A 7,969-nucleotide genomic window follows, 5' to 3' on the forward strand; every position below is an offset into this window, starting at 1 on the left:
AGATCGACGGCTCTTGCAAGTATTGCTTAATCTTTTCGAAAGCCTTTTGACAATCTTCATTCCACACCATTGGTTGACTTTTGCGCAATAATTTGAAAATTGGGTTACAAGTAGCAGTCAGTTGAGATATAAATCTGGCAATGTAATTCAATCTCCCCAAGAACCCACAAACTTCTTTTTTGTGCTAGGGGCTGACATTTCTAGGATTGCTCGCACCTTGTCGGGATCTACTTCTATCCCTTTTCCACTAACCACAAATCCCAACAATTTGCCTAATTTTACTCCAAAAGTACACTTAGAAGGATTTAATCGGAGCTTATATTTTCTCAAGCGTTCAAACAATTTTTGTAGGTTAGTGATGTGTTCTGCCCCTGTTTTGAAGGTGAGCTTTGTTTGAGGTAATTGAAGAAAATTTTCACTTTTAGGTTCAAATTTGGGTGGCAAGTGATATATATATTTTGGAGATAGAGAAACATGGTCATATATCATTTCAAATCTTGACTGCTTATTTTTTAAAGGTTAATCCTAAGACAAAACTTAATGGACTCCACGTTACTCCTTTTTTTGTATCCTTTCTTTTTTGTTTGTCCTAACTTTTGCTTAGACCGCCCTTTTGGGTTTTCAGTCTAACGGACTTTACATTTTTTCACTTTTTTTTTGCTCATAGGACTTGTCTCCATTAAATGTGGTAGATAGTTGGACAAATACTCATAAAATGATAAATTTGTCCCGATAAGAAATCTTCAAATTTCTATTGTCAAACTTGCTAATTGAGAATCATCCAACCGACCTGACTTTTTATGAGGACAAACTCTTTATTTTTGGAAGAATAATAAGGAAACTATGAGATGTAATGAGACAAAGACAATTTATGACAGTGAAGATAACAACATAACTTGTTATGCAAGTTAATGAAATAAATACTTCAAAAGGTTAACAATGGTTTTAAAATCGTGTCAATTGACAAGTTAATTTGTCAAAGAGCTCATCTTCTCGATTGAGAATTAAATGTAAGTGAGAACAATAATTTCATGTTCTTTCCCATTTTTCTATGTTTCCTGTTTTTCTTTTTTTCTTTTGAGACATTGCATAAATTTGTGGCTTGACATCCTCTTTGAAATAAAATAATCAAATTAGAAGGTTATTGTTTTTTTAAAATGACATGAATGAACAACCAATTAGACCTTTATTTTACTATGAAATGCATGTATAAAAGAATAATGTTGGAGTGAAGAATTTGAAATGAAAAAAATGTTTTTTGTTTTTTTTTTGTTTTTCTTTTGATTTTTAGAGAAACAAATGCATTTGATTCGCAATGATAAAGTGAGAATGAATGCAATTATGATAAGAAAAGATGATGGATATGCCTAATGGATATACATGATTACTTAATCTAAATAATGCTTATGCGTGAATGTCATGAAAAATTATGAAAATATTGAATGTTATGAGATACATTTTAGACTAAATGCTCAAATGAAATAATGATGTTACTTTGAATTATGCAAGAGAGAACTTTATTCATTTTCTTTAAGAAACAAGTGTCAATGATGATGATCATTGCAATCTTTTAAAGTTGTATGAATGATTTCATAGAGTATTATTTTTATGCAAAGATGTAAGATGCATATCATGAATGAATTATGAAATGTAGATGAATGCATGCATGAATAGTTTTTTTGTGATGCGTGTTATATTGAAGAGGCGTGAGATATGATAAAAGTTAAAAGATAAATGTATGATGTGTATTATGGAATAGAATAAAAATTTCTCTTTTTTTTTTTTTTTTTTTTTTTGCGTCATTCGAACGTAAAGGTAGAATATTACTCCTGTGATACTTAATAAGGGCATCCTTAAGTTGAAAAATCTATGGACTACTAACACGTGTTCCTCTCAAAAGGGTGGGACTATAGTTCTAGAACAGGTTCCTAGAGCCAATAACCCTTCTTAGGATATTAGTCACAATAATAGGTAAACTATTAGAGATGATAATACCCTTGAAAGGATCAAACTCTAGGTGAGGCCTTCATAATAACCAAACAAGATGTTCATCAAGAAGGTTACTACTACTCAACCTCTTACTATCCTAAGTTGCACTCAAGTCCGGGCATAGGACCCCACTCAAAAACGTGTGTAAAATTGTGCAAGTGAAGTGTGTGAAGGGAGCAATCCTACAAAACACAACACATATGATATATAAAAATAATAAAATTCTTCTACCTTAAAGTTCAAATTACACAACCCATATTTATATAATTCATGCATATAAGACAAACAACAAATAAGGAACATAAACAAAAAATAAAATAGAATAAAAGTGAGATAAATATTTTTAAAAATTATTAATGATTAGTTTAACTAATTATTATAGGCTTGACTCTCAAAAATAGTCCCCAGTGGAGTCGCCATCTGTAGCAACCTCGGTCGCGACGGGATGGCGAAAAATAAATTGAAAAAGAGGAGTCGCCACCAATGTTATTTTTTACGGAAAAACATTGGAAAAACCATAAAGTAGAAAATAGTCTACGAAAACCAAATTTTTGGGTTCGGGAGTCGATTACGTGTGAGGAAGGTATTAGCACCTCACAACGTTCGTCCTAAGACGATTACCTTTAATTAATTAAACTAATTATTAATAATTTGTAAAATATTTATCTCACTAAAATGATCAAATATATTTTATTTAACTAAACTATCATTGTATATATATATATATATATATATATATATATATATATATATATAAAAGAGTTAAAATTATTATTGTTATATAAAAAGGAAAATAATATTTTTTATTTTTTTAACTCGACAAGATTTATTTCTTGCTCCTACGTATCTTCATGTGTAATGAAGAATCAGAGTCACGTAGTTCTTTGTAGAAAATGTTTGTGTGTTAATCTTTTTTATTTAAATTTATTTTTGTTAAATATAGGATTCTTGAACTGTCTAAGCTCATTCACCCTAAAAATATAAAATTGACTAAGGTGTACACCAAAGTCAATTCAATAAAATTATAATTATAATTATTGTTATAGATGTTATGATCTTAAAAAATTTCTTGGTTAAACATTTTTGTTTTTGGAGAAAAAATTTAAAGATAAGCTGTCACAACTTGTACTTTAAATTCAAAGGTTAAAAAGATGTCACATCTAGTTAACCATTCCTCCAATAAAATTTTTTATACAATAAATTCATATATTTACATTAAATATTGTAACACTATATTTTGGTATTTAATCACATTTTGAATTTGAATAAGAACTACTGACAGATATAAAAATAAATAAAAGGAATGAGTTTAATATACTCACAATTCTTCGCTATAGTAGCGGTAACTTGCTGGTCTCTTCCTTTAGGTTCCCCCTGGTCCAAGGTAGAGATATGTGTTTGTGGGTGTGTGTGTGTAGGTGCCCTTGGGTAGGGGAAGGGCCGCTATTTATAGACTTTCAGGAGGGACCGGAATGGCCTGTTCTGAATCCGGAACGGCCCGTTTCGGGGTTGCAATTTTATTCACAACGACCATTTTCGGAACGGGCTGTTCCAATTTCGGAACGGCTCGTTCTGGACTAAATTTTTTAGGTATTTTGGTAGTTCGAGAACGGCCCATTCTGGGCTGAAAATTACAGGTCCTTTTTTAAGGTTGGAACGGCCCGTTCCTGTTTGGGAACGGGCTATTCCCAGAAACTGGAACAGCCCGTTCTAGGCTAGAATTTATAAGTCTTTTTGGATGGTTGGAACAGCCCGTTCCAGTTTTGGAACAGCCCGTTCCGGACTAGAAATTTCAGGGCTTTTTGTAAGGTTGGAACGATCCATTCCAGTTTTGGAACGGCCCGTTTTGGGCTAGAAATTTTAAGGTTTTTCGGAAGGTTGGAACGGCCCGTTCTGGGCTAGAAATTTTAGGGCTTTTTGCAATGTTGGAACGGCCCGTTACAGTTTTGGAACGGCCCGTTCTGGGCTTGAAATTTTATGTCTTTTTGAAAGGTTGGAACGGCCCGTTCTAGTTTTGGAACGGCCCGTTTTGGACTTCTGAAATCATATGAAAATTACTAAATTACCCCCCCATAAAAATATAAAAAATGAGGCATTACAATTGGCTTCCATATTTTTGTCTTTTTTATTCTTTCTTGTATATACCTTTTTTGCTATTTTTTTTTAAACAAAATTGACATTTCCCGAACGAAATTGGGTTACTACAATATCTAAGACTCTTATGATCACTAAACACCTCAAATTTTGAACCATGCAAATAATGTCTCAAAATCTTAAGTGTGAATACCACAGCTGCTAATTCAAGATCATGGGTGGGGTAATTCTTCTCATGTATTTTCAATTGCCTAGATGCATAAGATACGACTTTTCCCTCCTGCATTAACACTCCACCCAAACCCATCTTAGAAGCGTCACAATAAACCACAAAAGTCTTACTAAGGTCAGGCAACACTAAAACAGGTGCACTAGTCAACTTCTCCTTAAGGGCTCGGAAACTATTTTCACATTTACTATCCCATACAAACACAACTCCTTTCCTAGTTAAACTTGTCAAGGGTAATGCTAACTTAGAGAATCCCTCTATGAACCTTCTATAGTATCAAGCCAATCCAAGGAAGCTCCTAATCTCACTAACTGACTTAGGTGTCTCCCACTTAAGTACCGCCTCAACTTTAGATGAATCTACTGCTATACCCCCACTTGAAATCACATGTCCTAAGAAACTCACTTGCTCTGGCCAAAAGTCACACTTAGACAACTTGGCAGAAAGTTGTCTCTCTCTGAGAGTTTGAAGTACTACCTTTAAGTGTTCCTCATGTTCCTCTTTAGTCTTGGAATAAACTAGTATGTCATCTATGAAGACGACTACAAATTTATCCAAGTACGGATGAAAAATTCGGTTCATGTAATCCATAAAAATTGCAGGAGCATTTGTTACACCAAAAGGCATTACTAGATACTCATAGTGTCCATAACAAGTCCTAAATGTTGTCTTAGGTACATCCTCATCCTTAACTCTAATCTGATGGTACCTCGATCTAAGATCAATTTTACTAAATACACAAGCACCCACCAACTGGTTCATAAGATCATCTATCCTAGGCAATGGATATTTATTCTTAATGGTCACCTTGTTCAACTGGCGATAATCTACACACAATCTCATACTACCATCCTTCTTCTTAACTAATAGTACGGGTGCTCCCCAAGGTGATACACTAGGCCTCACAAACCCCTTCTCTAACAAGTCTTCTATTTGTTTCTTAAGCTCGACTAACTCTACGGGTGACATCCTATAAGGTGAAATAGAAATAGGTCCTGCTCCTGGTACTAAGTCTATGGAAAATTCTGCTTCTCTTCTAGGTGGTAAGCTAGACATATCATCAAAGAAGACATCCGAAAAGTCACATACAACATGCAATTCATTCACCAAAATATTACTCTCAGAATTCAAAGAAGCTAACAACATGTACACTTGAGCACCGTCTTGTAAAGATACCTTAACTTGGTTGACAGTCAAATAATCCTTACTCACTTTTTCAACAGGCTCACCGAAGACAATAGATTTATCAGCACAATTCAAAAGGACATGATTGGAAGATAACCAGTCCATACCCAGAATAACATCTAGCTGACTTAGAGGCAAACAAATTAAGTCAACCATGAAATCTCTACCCTCAATAATCAAAGGACATTTTAAACAGACATCAGAAGTAGACACTGAACCACTAGTTGGTGTCTCTACTATTAACTCAAAAGACAAGGAAGAAACAGGAAATTTTAATTTGGACACACACGCATGTGATATAAAAGAGTGAGTCGCACCAGAGTCATACAAAACGATTAGAGGAGTTCAATTGATGAAACACATACCCTGGATTAAGTCTTTGGATTGTGAAGCTTCAACACCACTCAAGGCAAACACCCTTCCTGTCGCTCGAGGTTTGCTAGCACTCCCTCCAACCTCTGTTGTCTTGTTCTTGGGCCAATCACGAGCTCTGTGTCCCTTCTCTTGACATTTGAAGCACGTTATTTCTCTAGGCAACGAAAATTCATATGCCCTATGACCTGGCTTCCCACAATTGTAGTAGTTGTTGTGTGAAACAGAACCCACACTTCCTCCTCTAGAAGTTTGGCTAGCCGTGGGAACTTGGCTTCTTTGTTGCACAGAACCTTGATTATTCACCTTAGAACTCGAATTCCCGGCAAACTTGGTGTAAGGTTTACCCTTACTAGATGACCCAAACTTATTATTCCTCATGGGTCCTCCACTCTTATAATGAGTTACCCTAGCACGGTTATCCTCATCATATACTCGACACTTGTTTACCAATTCGTGATAGTGAGTAATCCCTTGATAATTGAAAACTTGTTTAATCTCAGGGCGAAGACCACTCACAAACTTCACACATTTGTCCTCCTCATTGCCCACACCATCATACATAGGGCAGAATCTAACCAAGTCTTCAAACTTAGTCACATAATCAACCACAAAATCTTCTCCTTGCTTCAATTCAAGGAATTCCACCTGTTTCTTATGTCTCACATCTCGGGGAAAGTATTTCTCCAAGAATAGCCGCTTGAAATTCTCCTAGTTCACTTGGGTACCTGCAGCTATCATTCTTTGTAAAGCACCTTGCCACCAGCTGCCAGCCTCTCTAGAAAGCATGAAGGCAGCCAAAGTCACCTTCTGTATCAAAGGACATCCCATAGCTTGGAATATCTTTTCAACTTCAAAAATCCAGTCAGTTGCTCCATCAGGATTATAACCCCCACGGAAGCTTGGTGGATTATTTCGCTGGAATCTCTCCAGCCAATCTACCTCTGGTTGTTGGTTCATATTACCAAGAGCCTGAGCCATCGCTTGCAAACCATCAGCGATTGCACGGTCGTTCCTACCTCCTGCCATTACTTTTCTGATCACCAGAAAAGTTAACAATTATACTATAAGTAAACAATAAACTTAATCAATCATAACACTAACATATCAACAAATTCCACAATCAATCATTCCATCAATTATCTACCAAACAAGCATAGTAGACTCATAACACACGGCCGATTGGATCGACCTGCTCTCATACCACTAAATGTGACACCCTTACTACCCCAACATATATATTATAATAATAAAAACTTATAAATAAATTTTTCAATTTCGGTTAAAGGGTTCACATGAGAATCTTAAAAATTATCCTTCAATAACCACAATAACAAAAATGAAACGCAAGAGTTTTCAAATTATTTTCAAAAATAACATTTACAATAAAAACCTATGTTCTAAAAAATCCGATGTCACAATATCAGAGCATCCCGACAATTCAACCGTTGGCATTCTAGATACCTCTCGTAGCCAGATTTTCCTCACCTAAAATATCCACAAATCGCACGGTGAGAAAAGAAAACATCTATATATATAGCACATAAGAAAACACAATATATTATCTCATTATAACTTAATATTCATAAACATTTCAACATATCGTATGTCAATCAATCATGCATCGTCATCACGTCATAATTCTCAATCACCCAAATCATCACAAATCTTGCACTTCACACTATGCCAAGGTCACGCTACCCATTTAACAATCTCAGGCCGTGCTCACCCCTGATATAACACTGTGCCAAGGTCACGTTATCCCTATCCCAGGGCCGTGCTCACCCCTGACATGTTAACCAAGGTCACGATACCCATTTAACAATCTCAGGCCGTGCTCACCCCTGATATAACACTCTGCCAAGGTCACGTTATCCCTATTCCAAGGCCGTGCTAACCCCTGACATGTTAACCAAGGTCACGATACCCACTTAACAATCCAGAGCCGTGCTCACCCCTGATATAACACTGTGCCAAGGTCACGTTACCCCTAACCTAGGGTCGTGCTCACCCCTGACATGTTAACCAAGGTCACGATACTCACGTAACAATCTCGGGCCGTGCTCACCCCTGGTCATAGGTGTGAAGAACCACAATCAC

This window comes from Cajanus cajan, chromosome 10 (assembly GCF_000230855.2).
Source record: "Cajanus cajan strain Asha chromosome 10, NIPB_CcT2T_4, whole genome shotgun sequence".
Taxonomy (NCBI): domain Eukaryota; kingdom Viridiplantae; phylum Streptophyta; class Magnoliopsida; order Fabales; family Fabaceae; genus Cajanus; species Cajanus cajan.